This window comes from Hylobates moloch, unplaced genomic scaffold (genome assembly GCF_009828535.3).
Source record: "Hylobates moloch isolate HMO894 unplaced genomic scaffold, HMol_V3 SCAFFOLD_15, whole genome shotgun sequence".
Taxonomy (NCBI): Eukaryota; Metazoa; Chordata; class Mammalia; order Primates; family Hylobatidae; genus Hylobates; species Hylobates moloch.
Window position 1 is genome coordinate 60,510,444 of NW_026652290.1, and position 17,282 is coordinate 60,527,725.

The window sequence follows — 17,282 nt, forward strand, 5'->3', positions numbered from 1 at the left end:
GTGAGGAATTGGCAGAGATAGTGCCAGAGTACTTACAAACTCTCAAGAAAAGAGAGAATTTTTATTAGTAAGCGGAAGTGGCCAAAGAGAAGCCAATAAGAGATTAAATTACAATGTTCAAAGGTATTAGCAAACTTAGATTCCAAACTAATGGGTGGGCAGCAGGAGGTACTCCTGGAAGGAGTCCTGGTTGAAGACAGGTGGGTGGCAGCTCATATTTTGACTCCCTAGCTAACAATTAAGAAGAACAAAAATTCTAGTTTAACTCCCAAGGAGAGGGAAGAAGGTGCAAAGACAATTCAGTGAAGAAAAGATAGTCTTTTCAATAAATAGTGCAGGAATAATTGGATATCAGTATGCAAAAACAAAATTGAATCCTTACCTCTCACCATTTAGAAAATTATCATGAATCACAGACCTAGATACAAAACTTATTAACTATAAAACTTGACATTTTCTGTAAAAAAATTAAGGTATTTAATTTCAAAAGTGAGTCAGTTTAAAGACAAATATAAGTAATAACAGTATATACAGGTGGGATACAGATATGCAAAAATTATGAAGTTGGCGCTCGTCCACTGCCCTTTAACACACTGCCTCTGAGGGCTGAGAGGTATCATAGCCCCAGCCAGGCAGGATGGTGTTTAATAAAGAACTCAGTTTCAGGAGGAATGTCTGTCAAACCAGGAAACTCTGCCAGAACCTCATCATGTGGGCATGGGAAACTGTTGGATGAGGATGTGGAGAAGCTGCCATTTGCAGCCCAGCGTTTCCCTAGACTCCCAGGATCTCAAGTTTAGGAGACAGTAACATGAATTCTAGTTGTCACAAGTCAACACTTGTGCAGCTAATTTTCGGCAGCCTGGCCTGAACATAGCGGGCTCAACTGGGCAGGCAAAAACCTGAAAAGTAAATGTATCAGCACCTGCAACTAATTGAGCTGAGTAAGGTAGGAGAAAGGTATGTGCTTCTCATCTCATGTCTTAAATTCTTGGACCTTAAATTATGATGTCAGTTACAACATCTTCCTTTATTCAAATCAAACTCCACTCTCCAATGTCAAGAATTCTTTTTTTTTTTTTTTTTTAAGACCGAGTCTCACTCTGTCACCCAGGCTGGGAGTGCAGTGGTGTGACCTCGACTCACTACTACCTCTGCCTCCCTGGTTCAAGCAATTCTCCTGCCTCAGCCTCCCGAGTAGCTGGGATTACAGGTGCCTGCCACCACGCCCGACTAATTTTTGCATTTTTTATAGAGACAGGGTTTCACCATGTTGGCCAGGCTGGTCTCGAACTCCCGACCTCAAGTGATCCACCCACTTCAGCCTCCCAAAGTGCTAGGTTTACAGGTGTGAGCCACTGCGCCCAGCCCAATGTCAAGAATTCTAAAAGAAGGTATGTAACAAATTTTTTAAGAGATCCCCGACAATTGATTTTCTAAGAAAGTTACAAAATATTCCTTCCTTCTTTACCTATGAAAGTCTTAGACATATAAAGGCAATATGTAATAAAGCTTAAAAGTATTATCTATGGTGTCAGGTTGTCTGGGCTCCTAATGGCTGTGTAAGCTTGGGCTGGGTTCCTAAGCTCTCCGAACCTTAGTTTCCTCTTCTGTAAAATGAGGATTCCACCGCCCAACACGCACACAGAAAGGAAGTGTTTATTTCAAGGTGCATTTAGCACATAGCGAACCGGAGTTACAGAGCAGGGAGGAGAGTTGAAAATCATCTAGAATCTCTCTCTCCTCTGTGGTACTAGTAGAGCAAGGCCCAGAGACATTGGTAACTTACCCAACATCTCATAGCTAAATTAGGGGCAGGCCTGTTTTTCAGAAATTGAAGTACTATCATTTTTCATTTCAGTTTCCTTTCCTCTCTTGGTGTTTGGTATAATTTTCTTGGTACCTCCTCTTCTTATGCCAGACTGACAACAACTTGCACCATATTTTACTCTATGATTTTCCACGGCTTTTCTGTGACCCCACATCCTTTAGCACTCCTACATTGTGAAAGCTGAACACCATCTGTCATTGATCAGCGCACAATGGTCCCTCAAGAGCTTGGTAAATGTCTTTTCTGTAAAGCATCCTTCTCCTTTACGCATAATGCAATGTTATAATTTAACTTTCAAGATCCACTCAGGGTAGAAGGGATGATAAGACAGGTCCATACATAAACATTCTCCCCCCTGGACAGTGTGACTATAAATATACCACAATGTGCTCTTCTTGAGCTAACAACACATTACCTAATGATCTGCTACTTCCAGGCTTTTAAGAGCCCTTCTCCCAGAAAGAAAAGATAATGCATTGGTTTCTACATCGTTTCTTTAAATTATGGGCAGAAGCTACTATTCTAAAAAGATTATCTAGTTAACACAAGCTAATTCAGGTGAGAAATCTCCATTGCCTTCCTGATGATTTTTCCGAAATCTATAAACTTCAGCATAGAAGTTATAAACTACAGCAGGTTTTACTAATAACAGCTAACCAGAAGGACAAGCTATTTGGAAATTAGGTCACATCTTAGGGCTTTCTGCCAAACTCACACACAGGAATAGTAACATCTTTGCCAGAATATCTCTGAACACAAAGAACAATGATAGATAATGTTGTTCTGCTGGGAATGCTGAACGGCTGGATTCCTTGTGTGTAGGGTGTCTTGGAGTAAGTTTCCTGACCAAAAGAAAGAGGTTGAGGGGAATGCTTTCAGTATCTGCATTTCCAAAATAGAATTTTCTATATCAGTTTTACTATATTTTATATTTCCTGCACCTAAAATGCCTGGTATGGAGTAGGGGATTCAAATGTACAGAATAGAGGAATGAATGATTGATTTTCTTTCCCTTCTTCTATTATCCCATTTGCATACTGCCTCAGAGATACACATAAAAAAGAACAAGCTAACAAGCTTTATCAGTGAAGAGCTCAGACTCTCTTTTTTGTTCTATTGCTGGTGTTTGTGGGACATTTGTTCAGGGCTCTGTGTCATCAAGTGGCCTTTGAGTGCCCAGCACTCTGCCCTTGTCTCACACCTGTCCTTTCTACCTTGAAGAGGAATTCTGTCAGGGAAAAGAGTTTAAAGTCCTGCCACACGTAGCACCTGGGAGCCTCTTGAAAATGTAAAACCTGAGACCCCACCCCAGAATCAGAATCCGCATTTTAAGGGACTCCCCAGGAGAGTTTGAAAAGCACTAGTTCAAGCCTGCTTAAAAGTGGATCCTCCAAACACTACTGCCTGCTGGTCTCTGAAGATGTACAGCCTAAGGTTGTATCCCAGGTTGACAATGGTTTTTAGAAAGGGAAGAAAGACAAGAAGCCCACCAGACTTTAGAAGCTTGCAAATTAACAGTAGTCCTTAGATTCATGGCAAAGGACAGAGCATCTGCTTCAGGGGACAGAGGTACACTGTTGGCACAGGCAGGAAATCGAAATTCGCTTCTGTACATCTTTGCAAGACTTTGAAACTATCCAGGGCCCCTTCTTGTTTTTCTTCTGTGTGTTTCATAAAAACTGTTGTCAAAGCATTTCAAAACTTGAAATTACAACTGATTGCCTAGTTGCTTATTAAAAGAATAAAGCTCCGTGGAGGGTGCAAATTCCCATTTCAGAAGAAATCAATAGAAATTGCTAATCTGTCAGTGATAAATGATTGTATGTATTGATTTGGGGGCTCTTAGCATCAGCGAGGAAAAGGCTAATCATTCCGGAATGTGTGTGCACTTAGAGCATAGCCCCAGGGAGCAGAGAACTTGCCTGTTAGCCCAGAATATGTTATGAACAAATTATAGGCAAACAAATTCCTTTACTGTGGTAGAATTCTCTATTTCAGCTCCTCTTTAGCATTTACAAGGCAAACAATACCAGGGATGGAACAAACATTTAACAGCCATCTGCTTTGTATGCAGAATTAGACAGACAGAGTCACATGCAGTGTGACACTTTAATCTTTCTTTTAAAATATTGCCAGCAGCATTGTTCAATGAAACCCTGTCCTTCAATGCAAACTCTAAAAAACATGCCATAACTATTCTACTGGTTATGTCGTAAGAGACTGCCACATAACTGATAAAGGATGAGAGAAACCACTGGAAGCATCTATATGTCCCTTTGTAGATGGAATTTTTTCATGGGGCTTCCACTGTCTGCATGCTTCCCTCACACATCTCCACTGGTTAAAATCTTGTTTATTCTTCCTAGCTCTCTATGGAACCTTCCCAGAGCCTACAAACTAGACTTTGCTTTGCTTCCTCTGTGTTCTCTGTGTTCTCATAGCAAGTTATGCGATCTTCTAGTACACCACAGGACTCTTTCTACCTCATAGTCTAGCTGCTTGGCATGCTTCATCACTATTGCTACACTGTTTGCTTCTTTAGAGCTGCACCCTTATTAATCTGTGTGGCTTTCCATCTAGCACAATGCTTGGGATATTGTGTGCAGTCCATTATTAGTGATTGATTTGAACAACTGAGGATTTATTGTGTTCTCATTATCTGGTATTTCATATCCCAGTTCAATCAAAGAGCAATCAATATGGAAAAGCAAATATTAGGGGAAAAGCAATGGGACTACACTAAGGTCTTAATTCTCTTTGTTAGCCAGTCAACAAACAAAATTAGCACCGATCATGTACTTGGAAAGAGGAAATTATAAAATGAGGAAGTTCCAATCAGATTATGAAGTAAAAATTGGGGGGTGGGAGCAAGTACAAAGCAAAAACACGAAGCAGGCGGAGTTTCATCCATCATCTTTCTACACCATCTGTCCTCCTCCCTCTGATTTCCTGCTCTCTGCAGTTTCTTTGTTCCTTTCCCATGTCCCTGTATCTGCATCTAGTATAGCTCTTATCACGCTAACTGGTAATTAAGTCAGGAGATTAAGTTTGAGCCTAGGCCATACTTGGGGTTCAACTATGTCTGTTTCCCAGCAATTACTCAAAGACCAAAACTGTTCTTACAAAACGGAGCTGATGCAGAATTTGAAAAGGGCTGTGATCATCAAGGATTTTGGAAGAAGAGGGGCCCAGATACCTCTGCCTTGGGACACAGAAAACAAAATGTTGCAATGAGCAAGGGGAAAGTCATTCTCCCCATTTCTGCATAGAAGATAACTGGGTCACAGTGAAATGTGGATTGAAGGACTAACCCTATTTTGACATTTGCTCATTCAAAGTTCACATATGTATTGAGCAGCTAGTAAGTGTGGGGCACTCTTCTAGGTCTGATGAAGACATGAAGAAAATGGACAAAACTTCTGCCCTCATGGGGTGTGTTGCTGCTGTGTGATGACCAGGGGCCACCATCTGTAGCAGAGTATTTATGCTCTTTTAACCCTCCACTCCAAAAGAGGGGGCAGCTGGCTGAGCTTCAGAAGGAAATGACTCAGTTACTCTGCTGTCCCTATTTTCTTCCTGTCTTTTGGCTCCACATTTGCTCACTGGGTTCAACTAGTCTCTTCATTTTTAGAGCAGATCAATTTAGAAAACAGTAAGAATTTTCTACGATAAGCTATTCGAGAGACACTGGCTGCCGGTCAGGCTGCCTACTACAGAGATTTCTCCCCTGTAAAATGTTTTCTAGAATTTTTTGAAAAGCTTTAAACTAGTATAAGAAGTAGTATTGTTTCTTCCATCATTTAATAAAAGTTTTAAAAGTTAAAAAAAAAAAAAGAGATGAGGAAGAAGTACCAGATACCTGGAATCCTTGAGGCTTGAAAGCAGCAGCTATGAACAGGGGAGAGCTGAACTGGAGAAGCCTCAGGGGTCAGTGTGGGAGTCTCTGTGAAAAGGCTGGCAGGAAGCTAAGTTCCTATATACGTAAGTGGGCCAAAGCCTGTGAAATCTGGGTTATTTTTCTTATGAGGACCATATTTGCACTCATAAACTGGTGAAGCCTGGACAAATTTAGGTTGTATTATAACTTATTTTGTTATTTTCTCCCCTATTAAAATATGAACACATTGATGATAAGGACTTTATCTTGCCAGCACCTTGAAGGGTGACTGGCATAGCTAGGTGCCTAGGAATTATGTGAGAAAGGAAGGAAGGGAAAATACTTAATTATTTACAAATATTAAGATAGATCTATTTTTTAGGCTGGGTGCGGTGGCTCACGCCTATAATTCCAGCACTTTGGGAGGCCGAGGTGGGCGGATCACCTGAGGCAGGGAGTTCGAGACCAGCCTGACAAACATGGAGAAACTCGTCTCTACTAAAAATACAAAATTAGCTGGGCGTGGTGGCACATGCCTGTAATCCCAGCTACTCAGGAGGCTGAGGCAGGAGACTCACTTGAACTCAGGAGGCGAAGGTTGCAGTGAGCTGAGATCGCACCATTGCACTCCAGCCTGGGCAACAAGAGTGAAACTGTCTCAAAAAAAAAAAAAAAAGAGAGAGAGAGATCTTTTTTTTTTTTTAAATGGTAGGAATCTATCCAGAGCCAAGCCTGATGATGATGTGATATATCTTTATCAATATCAGATGTTAAAATAAAGTGAGGAGATTGGAGGAATTCTAAAGATATTTTGAGAAATGGCAGCATTACTGGGATATGAGTCCCAGTTGTGACTTCGTTTCACAAAACACATTGGATGTCTGAACTGTGGCATGTATGCTAAAATATTTCTGGTATGTTATGGTCACACCTCATCCTGTCAAGTGGTAGCTTGTGTTTTTGATCATAAGGCCTGCAGAAATTCATTATCAGGGAAAGTTTTCACATACCCATTTTATTGTTGTTGTTGTTGTTGTTGAGACAGTGTCTCACTCTCTTGCCCAGGCTGGAGTGCAGTGACACAATCATGGCTCACTGTAGCCTCCAACTCCTGTGCTCAAGTGATCCTCCTGTGTCAGCCTCCTGAAAACCTGGGACTACAGGTGTGTACCATCACACCTAGCTAATCAAAAAAAAATTTTTTTTTGTAGAGATGGGGTTTCACTGTGTTGTTCAGGCTGGTCTCAAACTCCTGGCCTTAAGTCATCTTCCCACCTCAGCCTCCCAGAGTTCTGTGATCATAGGTGTGAGCTACCACACCTGGCCCAGATACCCGTTTTTAAAAAGAATCAGTAATGCCATCCTGGCCCTGAAATATTGAACTAAAGAAGTGGAGAATCCAAAAGAAGAAAGATATAAAACTGATCAGCATTTTAACCAAAAAAATAAGTGAAATGATTAAAGTAGTACCCAAAAAGAAAATCTAAAAAGAACAGGTTAGATGCTTTTGTTTAAAAATAACAGAAATAAACTCTGACTAGTTTAAGTAACAAAGAGGACTTATTGGAGGGATAACAGCAGAGTGATATTTAGCTGATTCACCCCAGCATGGTTATCCTACATGTTTATGGTTGGTTGGTGTTTATGCTCTACTCTTTGTTAAATATCTTGCCCATCAGCTGTGAACACTGGAGTTCCTCATACACTCTAAGAGCTAGATGCAGCTGGACCCCGAAAATGAGCAAGAATCAGTGTATCGTATCTGCTAGTTTTGGCAACAAGTCATGAAAACTCAGACTTAAACTGGCTTATAAAAGAGGTTGGCAAATGATAGCCTGTAGATTAGCTACATGTTTTACTGGGACACATTCACATCCATTCATATATGTATTGTCTAGTACTGCTTTGGAGCAAAACGGAGGACTTGACTAGTTGTGACAAAGACCTTACGGACAGCAATCTTAAAATATTTACTCTCTGGCCCTTACAGATAAAGTTTGGTGACCCCTGGCTTCTATAATAGGTCATTTACTATCTAATATATTGAATCGAGTGCCAAGGTGGACTCAAAACTGCCATCAGAGGTCCAGGCTTTTTAGAATTCTTGCTGCCATCTGGATCACGAGGTCAGGAGATCGAGACCATGGTGAAACCCCATCTCTACTAAAAATACAAAAAAATTAGCCGGGCGTGGTGGCAGGCGCCTGTAGTCCCAGCTACTCGGAGAGGCTGAGGCAGGAGAATGGTGTGAACCCGGGAGGCGGAGCTTGCAGTGAGCCGAGATTGCGCCACTGCACTCCAGCCTGGTCGACAGAGCGAGACTCCGTCTCAAAAAAAAAAAAAAAAAGAATTCTTGCTGCCATCTTCAGTGTTGCCCTCAAACCAGCATGGTCACGCTCATAATGGCAAGAGAGCTGACAATGGCAATCAGAACTAAGCACTTCCTTGTTCACGTCCAGCAGAAGACTAATTTCTCCCCTAGGAATGGAATATAAATCTTCAATCAGATGATTGGGCCAATTTAGGTCACATGCCCATCACTGGATCAACACAGTTGCCAGGGCATTGCCATGCACATAGTGTCTTGGACCAGTCTGCAACTCTCTCTAGGGATGGATGGATCCAGAAAAACATCAACATCAAGAAATGAAGAGTGGGCCGGGCACAGTGGCTCACACCCGGAATCCTAGCACTTTGGGGGGCTGAGACAGGCAGATCACTTGAGGCCAGGAGTTCGAGACCAGCCTGGCCAACATGGTGAAACCCCGTCTCTACTAAAAATACAAAAATTAGCTGGGTATGGTGGTGCACACTTGTAATCTCAGCTACTTGGGAGGCTGAGGAAGGAGAGTGGCTTGAACCTGGGAGGCAGAGGTCACAGTGAACCGAGATCGTGCCATTGCACTCCAGCCTGGGTGACAGAGCGAGACTCTGCCTCAAAAAAGAAATGAAGCGTGACTGTTAAGTGAGCAACAGTTCCCACACAACCAGGCACTGGAGGACCATGGAGGAACTTAGGAATTGTTTCTCTCTTCTATCTCTAAATCTTTGCTTCTCTCTTTGACTCTGATTCATTGTTTTTTTTTTTTTTTTTTTTAATCACAACCTGGTTTCTGCTACTTCTCCCAACATACGGTGGAAAATACAGCTACCAATAGCTCAGATATTTACTATTACAGTCTCACGGCTGAAAAAAGCTAAGCTCTTCTTTTCTCCATCTTACTTTCAAGTTCCTGGGGAAAGATTTCGACTGGCCCAGCCAGGGTCAAGATTATCCTTTAACCAAAAATGGGGTCATGTTCTTGAGTTTGGAAACTCCCACTATAACCACCTAGACACTAGTACAAAGTCAGTTAATTCTGAAAAAGAGTGTTGGCAGATAAGCCAACAGGTGTCTGCTACAGTATGTTGGTTTCTTCATGTCAGATAAAATCTATGTTTTCCATTATTCGTGATTGTATACATTAAGATTATTTTTCATTTTGAGAAACATAGACACAAAAAAACAGTCATTTAAACAAGACAGTTTATCTTTCATACAAAGCTGCAGAGTTAGACAAGCTTATTACATTTCTGTCCACTCATCTGCAGTGTTGCCCTTGTCTTCATGGTCCAAGATGGCAGCCAGAGCTCCTGCTTGCACGTCCATATTGGAGGCAACAGGACAGAGAAGTTGCCATATACTTCCGTTAGTACTTTGCAAGGGAAATTGGAAAACAGCTGCTTTTTTTTTTTTTTTTTTTCTGAACAGCTACGTGTCTAGCTTAAAACTCAGGGGTTCGGCCAGGCGCAGTGGCTCACGCCTATAATCCCAGCACTTCGGGAGGCTGAGGTGGGCAGATCACGGGGTCAGGAGATCGAGACCATCCTGGCTAATACGGTGAAACCCCATCTCTACTAAAAATACAAAAAATTAGCTGGGCCTGGTGGCGGGCACCTGTAGTCCCAGCTACTCAGGAGGCTGAGGCAGGAGAATGGCACGAACCTAGGAGGTGGAGCTTGCAGTGAGCCGAGAATAGTGCCGCTGCACTCGAGCCTGGGCGACAGAGCGAGACTCCGTCTCAAAAAAAAAAAAAAAAAAAAAATCAGGGATTCTATCACTATGGAAGAAGAGAACACATATTAGGGGACCAATAGCAGTCTCTGCATTTTGATTGTTCATTTTTAGAATACATAAGCCTCTTAAGCTAGAATAGTTTCTTATTTATTTTTAATTGACAAAAATTGTGTATATTTATGGGGTACAATGTGATTGTTTGATCTATGAATACACTGTAGAAAGAGTCAATCAAGCTAATTAACATATCCATCACCTCATCAACTTATCAATTTTTTTGTGTTGAGGATGTTAGAAAGCTATTCTTTTAGCAATTTTGAAATGTACAATACATTGCACTGAATGGTGACCACAGTTAAAAGAGTTTCTTTTTAATACAGAAAGAAAAAAAGTAGTCATCATCAAGTAACAGAGTTTAAAAATACAACTCATGTTTTGTACCCACATAATTGAAATTGAAATACATTAAAGTAACAGAAAAAATATACAAAACACTGCCATTGTTTACTTATGTCATGTGTGGCCTTCAAATAAAGGCAATTTTGTGTCATAGTGAGGAGCTGTCAGACAGTGACAACCAGTTCATGTCACTTTTGACAAAACTCTGTGTAAATTCTGTAGGTTTGTGGTATAAAATGAGACAGATTAACATTCCTTAAATTCAGTCTCAGTCTTAGAAACATGAAATGCTGAAAAGTTATTTTTTAAGCCCAGGAATCTTCTCCCACCCATTAAGCTATCAAAATGGAAACGTCCAAAATGACCAGGTGTATTTGCTCAACTAAAAAAAAAGTGTTTCAGTTCTGCTTACTGCAATGACAGCTTGTAAAGCCTTCATCAAAGGAGGCTTTACAAGTTACAAAGCAAGCCTTTGTAAGTTGCTTTTTCAAATTATGATTAATGGGCCTACTCTTTTCATAGCCAGTTTCCGATGGAAAGAAGATTCAAGTAATATTCTCCATGCTACTGTGGTCTGTTCTTAGTGGTGACTACTACAAGCCTGACTCAGTCAATTTAGATTTAGAAAAAATAACAAAGCTCCAGTCTCATGCCTGTGAATGAATGGGGAGTATAGAAAGGGATTTTTTTTAGTACCTGAAAAGTTCCAGCAAAACTAAGCCTCATTGCCGAGGGTGTGTCAACTGTTCAGGGCAACACCCTTCCTGCAGTCAGGGAGTACAAGAGCACAGACGTCAAGTATTATTTGGTGACAAGAATAGAACATTATTCTGAGCAAAAAAGTGTTATTCAAATTCTACCAAAGCACACAGATGCTGTGACATGGTAATTATTCTAAGAGTGATTAATTTAGAAATTACCTAACCTTTTTGGTTTCTATTTTTGATGACATTTGTAATCAAAATGAGCAACAAACCTGTGCCTCTCCGGCTTTTACATCAAACTCCAAACCTGATTTCCACTTTTATTTTAGGATCAGCAACTCATTTATTAGCGTCAGTCTGTATCTCGGAGATATAAGGCCATTCTAGGGCCAGGTGATCTGCAGACAAGGAATGGAGAAGTAAAAGAAATTACTGCTATCGTTTTCAAGCAAAGCAGGAGAGTAACACATCACCATTTGACTGTCCCCTTCCTCTCCTGTGCTGCCCCTAGAGGTCTGAGCAGAAGAGGAAGTCATAGAATGGCTGATCTTTGCTGAGTGTTGGGACTTTGGCCCCTTCCTGTGAATCAACAAAATAATCAATCCAGCATTGGTTGTACTTAATTAAGTTTTAGATCCTCAGCAGATCTGCTTATTAATCCATTCTTTTAGCAATAATTTTTCTAGCACCTGTCTCTACTGGGCTCTGTGTTAAACTATGGGTATACAGAGAATCATCAGAAAGGGGCCCCATTCTCAAAGAACTTACCATCCAGTGATACTGGTATTAGTTTCAGTTATAGGAATAAGCAGCATGCATTTAGGAAATGATTGACAGGAAATATGTACAAATGATCATAATGGTTAGATGAAATTATGGGTAATTTTTAAAACTTCCCCAAATTCCTACAATGTTATCATATTCCTATAATTATATTCATCTAATGGTTTGAATTTAAAAATACAACAGTAATCTCAAGCCCTAGTATTGAAAATTGAGTGATGAATTTTGATTTCTTCTAATAAAACTACTTTAAGTAATATAACCTCCATTATAAATTTTAAAAGTTACTTTTTATAAACAGACATCAACTACTTAATCATAACACAGATTCTATCTATCATAGCATAACACAGTTATTACAGCAAATCCACTTAAGTCTTCCTGGGACAAGGGGAAAGGGCATAGGTGAAAACCACAGAATACAGTATCTTGGACTATTTTAGGCCTTCCAATGAGGGCAGTGAGATGAATGGCCCTTTTTAACCTCTATACAAACCATGTTGTCGTTTACCATGCACCTGTGATGTAGTGGCTAGGCTTACCAGAAAACACTCTTAAGCAGCCTCAGAAATGTTGAGTCATTTGTACATGTAGTCTACCTCATAAGACTGAGAAAAGTACTTGAAATGTCTCAAAACAGAGAAGTATTAGTATAAACTTGTAACAGCTGCAGTGGTCATCAGACCTGGAACAACTGTAGTCAATGGTTTTACCCACAAGCCAATTTGTGAGTCAGAATCCCACTTGTTTTCAGCTGAAAACACAGGTGATAGGAATTCAAGGCCTCTACCCAGCGCTATGAACACTGGGAGTACTCTCCAGATGGGAGCTATGGGTATTGTCCTTCAAAGATAGTATAGAATAAATGTTGAGGTGTTGTTTTGACCATGAAACCTGATCAGTTCTATCCTTTAGCTACATGCCTTTCTGATGTCTTCAGAGTATAAATACCCAGATGGTTTGAGTATTTAAAAGGAGGCTTATCAATAAAAGAAAAAAAAAAGAAGAAGGGTTGAAAAGAAAAGGCACTTATTGAGTTCTTCAAAAACAACAGTTGAAGTAAATAAACTGTCATAGGTGCTTTTAATATGTAAATTTGCAAAGTCATATGCTTATTTCTGTTATCAGGAAGTAAGTGAAAAAATTCCTTTTAAATTCACTGAATCAACGCAGATGTGATGTGTTTCTCGCTGTTGCTCAGGCTGGAGTACAGTGACAAAATCATAGTTCCCTGTAACCTCAAGCTTCTGGGCTTAAGCAATCCTACCACCTCAGCGTCTCAAGTAGCTAAGACTACAATGCTATGCCACCAAGCCCGGCTAACTTTTGTATTTTAATTTATTTTATTTTAATTTAATTTTATTTTTTGGTAGAGATGAGGTCTCACTATGTTGCCCAGGCTGGTCTCAAATTCCTGGACTCAAGCAATCCTCCTGTCTCGGGCTCCCAAAGCACAGGGATTATAGGCATGAGCCAGCATGCTGGGCCCACAGATATGATGTTTATAGACTTTTCTCATTTTTGTCGTTCCTGTCTCTGAAGTTTTGAACTTTCATTTATTCAAGCATATTTACTGATTTCCTACCATGTGGCAGACATTGATCTGGTGCTTAGAATACATCAGTGAACAACAACAAGAAAAGATCTCTGTCTTTACAGAGGTTACATTCTAGGTAGAAGACATAAAACAAACTATAAACACAATAAGTAAGTAATTTCAATAGGATATTAGATGGGATAAATGCTTTGGGAAAAGGAAATGTTAGACCAGGGTAAGGCATCAGGAGTGCCGGCTGTGGAGAGGGAAGGCAAGTCCAGTTTCAGCTAGGCAGCAGGGGAGGCCTTGCTGAGAAGGTGAGAACTGAGTGAACAGGTGATGAGGATGAGGGGTGGGTCATGTGCTGTGGCGGAAAGTATCCCCGGCTGAGGGAATAGACATAGCTGGGGAGTTTGAGGAACAGACATAGCTGGAGTGTTTGAGGAACAGTTAGGAGATCAGTATGGCTGGCATGGAATGAGTGAAGGTGAGGTTAGCAGGAGATGAAGCCAAAGAGGTGACGAGGAGTTGGTCATCTGGGTGGTGTAGGCCTTTGTAAGGACTTGTATTTACTCTGAATGAAAGAGGGCACTATTGTGAGTTTTCCAGCAGAGGTGTGATACGATGAACCTACACATCTGAAGCATCTCTCTGACCAAATCCCACAGTGTGGCAAGGGTAGAAGTGGGGAGACTTGTGAGGAAGTGAATGTGATCATCCGAGAGAGAGATGACAATGGCTTGGAACAGATTGGTGGCAGTGGAGGTAGTGAGAAGTGGTTGGCTGCGGGATATATTTTGAAGAGGAAGCCAACAAGATTCGGATGTGAAAAAAGAAATAAAGAAAGAGGAGTCCAGAAAGACTTGAAAGGTTTTGAATAGAGTCACCATCGACTGATGGGGTGCACACTGGGAGGGAGCCAGCTTCAAAGGAAAGAACAGAAGTCCAAGTTTGGACTTGTTAAGTTTGACACATGAAGCAGGCAGCTGGATAAAGCTCTGGAGTTCAGGAGAGAAATCTGAGCTGGAGGTGCACATTTGGCAGCTTCTGATGATATTTAAGGCTATGAAACCAGGTGAGATAACCAAGAAGGGGAGTAAGGAAGAGAAAAGGACTAAGATTATGAGGTCAGAGGGAAAAGGCGGGACCAGTGAAGGAGTCTCAGAAGGAAGTGAGGAGGAGGAAAATAAAGAAAGGGTGTGTGCTGGAAGCCAAGTAAAGAAGCTGTTTCAGAGACAAGTCATTCATCACTGTGTCGGATGCTACTGACACATACCTCAGATGTTGCCTGAGAAGTGAGCAAGGGGCTTAGAAAAGTATAGGTCAGGCCATGTGCAGTGGCTCACACCTGAAATCCCAGCCCTTTGGGAGGCCAAGGCGGGCAGATTGCTTGAGGCCAGGAGTTTGAGACCAGCCCGGCCAACATGGCGAAAACCTGTCTCTACAAAAACATACAAAAATTAGCCGGGCATGGTGGCACATGCCTGTAATCCCAGCTTCTTGGGAGGCTGAGGCAGGAGAATCACTTGAACCTGGGAGCTGGAAGTTGCAGTGAGCCAAGATCGTGCCACTGCAGTCCAGCCTGGGTGACGGAATGAGAATCTGTCTCAAAAAAACAGAAGAAATGTGTAAGTCATTGGTGACTTTGAAAAGACAAGCCTCAGTAGAGGATTCATGGGAGGAAAACTTGTTTGGAGAAAGATTAAGAGGTGATAAAAAGAGAGAAATTAGAGGCAGCAAATATTGATAACCATTTAGAAAAATTCTGCTTTCAAAAGGAGATGCAAAGAATTGGGGCTGTAGCCCCATTTTTCTTAAGTGTTTTTGTTAGGCATTAGCATGTAAAATTAATACTTGCTAAATGAATGTCCTATTTTTTCAGACAGGCAAACATGTCTAATAAGTGTCTACTAAATACTATGTAATTACTAGAACATTATTGGAAAATTAACAATTTACAATGGAATTAACAATCTGAATTCTCTTTTCTGTACAAGGTCTTTTTAGAGATTATAATATCATCTCCATTATAGAAGAAACTGTGCAGGCCGGGCACAGTGGCTCACGCCTGTAATCCCAACACTTTGGGAGGCTGAGGCGGGCAGATCACTTGAGGTCAGGAGTTTCAGACCAGCCTGGCCAACATGGTGAAATCTTGTCTCTACTAAAAATACAAAAATTAGCCAGGCGTCTTGGCACGCGCCTGTAATCCCAGCTACTCGGGAGGCTGAGTCAGGAGAATTGCTTGAACCTGGGAGGTGGAGATGCAGTGAGCTGAGAATGCCACTGGACTCCAGCCTGGGTCACAGATCGAGATTTCATCTCAGAAAAAAAAGAAAGAAGAAAGAAAAGAAAAAGAGGGAGAGAGAGAGAGAGAAGGAAAGAAAGAAAGAAAGAGAGAGAGAGAAAGAAAGAAAAAGAAAGAAGGAAAGAAAGAGCAAAAGAGGCCTTCTCAAATTGATATATGTTTTAGGATCTTCACTCCCATCTTCTCAAAATGCTACCATTTATCTCAGCAGGAGCACCTTGTGAAGCATAAGCACAGCAACCTTTGCCACTTATACCCAAGACCTTGCAGCTCTTAGCATCCACTGTCTTACTTCCAATAATACTGTACAATGGGGAAAGGCAGTGAGTTGGTATGTGGGTGCTAGGAAGATAAAGAGAGAGGAGGAAGCATGTCTTAAAAGTCAGATATAACTCCAGTGACTAATTTTGACTGTAATTTTGGTGTCTTGTGCTAATAACAAAGGCTAACTTCAAACCCAAAGGTGCATGTGTGTTTGTTTGTTTTTAAGACTTTTCTTTTTTTGGAGAGGTGAGAACAGCAGGAATTTTTTGCTATTTTGCTCTTTATTCAAACTATACCTAAGCCATATCATGGTATCTAAATCACTGGTAATATCCTGAAGCTTGCATTTTAAAAATCTGATTTAATTTAAATAGCTCTGAAAATATCCTCCAAAAGAGATAACATTTATTGCACCCACAATCATAGTAAAGATGATCTCTAAGTAAAAAGAACATGTTCTATCTTATGCCTTTCACTGACGCAGATCATTCCTCACCTAGCTGTATAAGTAGTTTCATTGTGCAAGAATAAATGTTGAAATTATGTTTAATATACTACAGAAAAGAATGTATTGCTAAAGTCTGTGTGAAACCTATGTCTGTGTTAGCAACATTCCAATTGTAATATAGCAGAATGGTTAAGAACACTAGTTTTGAGACCTGCAAAGACAATGATAGCCCAGGAAGTGCCAATAAAGGGGGAGGCATGCCCTCCCAAGTTCATCTGGGCACTGGAGAGACAGGTACTGCATGGGGTTGGGTCTAGGAGGTGGCAGAAAGACAGAACATGAGGAGGATGCAGGGCCTCCTGCTCCCATGCAGCGCCGGCTACCATGAGGGCAACAATGCCTCCATGCAGCAGAAAAAGTACTGCAGGGAAAGCTGCATCCTCAGGCCCTGGTGACCTGCAAGTTGGAGAAGTTCCAGGACCAAACAACCCAATGCACCTGCAACAACACAGTCAAAGAGTTGATGGATACGGGGAGCAAGAGTGTGGATGAGCACATAAACCATATCCATGATCAAAAATATAAAGGGTTCCCTCTCATCCACTGGGAAATAAGAATCTTTGCCCATGACCATCGGGGTAAGAACAAGAACTATTTAAAAGAATGAAATATTTTGTCTTTTAAGAAAAATTAAGGAATGAAGAAATCGAGAATTGTATTAAGTTCAAATAATATGTTAACTTGCCACTGGACATTTGGCTCCATTTTACATTTTAATCCATTGGAATAGAAATTGAAGAAAGTGATGATAAATTTGGGGTCAGAGGCTGGGCACGGTGGCTCACGCCTATAATTCCAGCACTTTGGGAGGCCCAGGCAGGCAGATCACTTGAGGTCTGGAGTTCGAGACCAGCCTGGACAACCATGGTGAAAGCCCAACTCTACTAAAAATACAAAAATTAGCTGGGCATGGTGGTGGGTGCCTGTAATCCCAGCTACTCGAGAGGCTGAGGCAGGAGACTTGCTTGAACCCAGGAGGCAGAGGTTGAAGTGAGCCAAGATGGTGCCACTGCA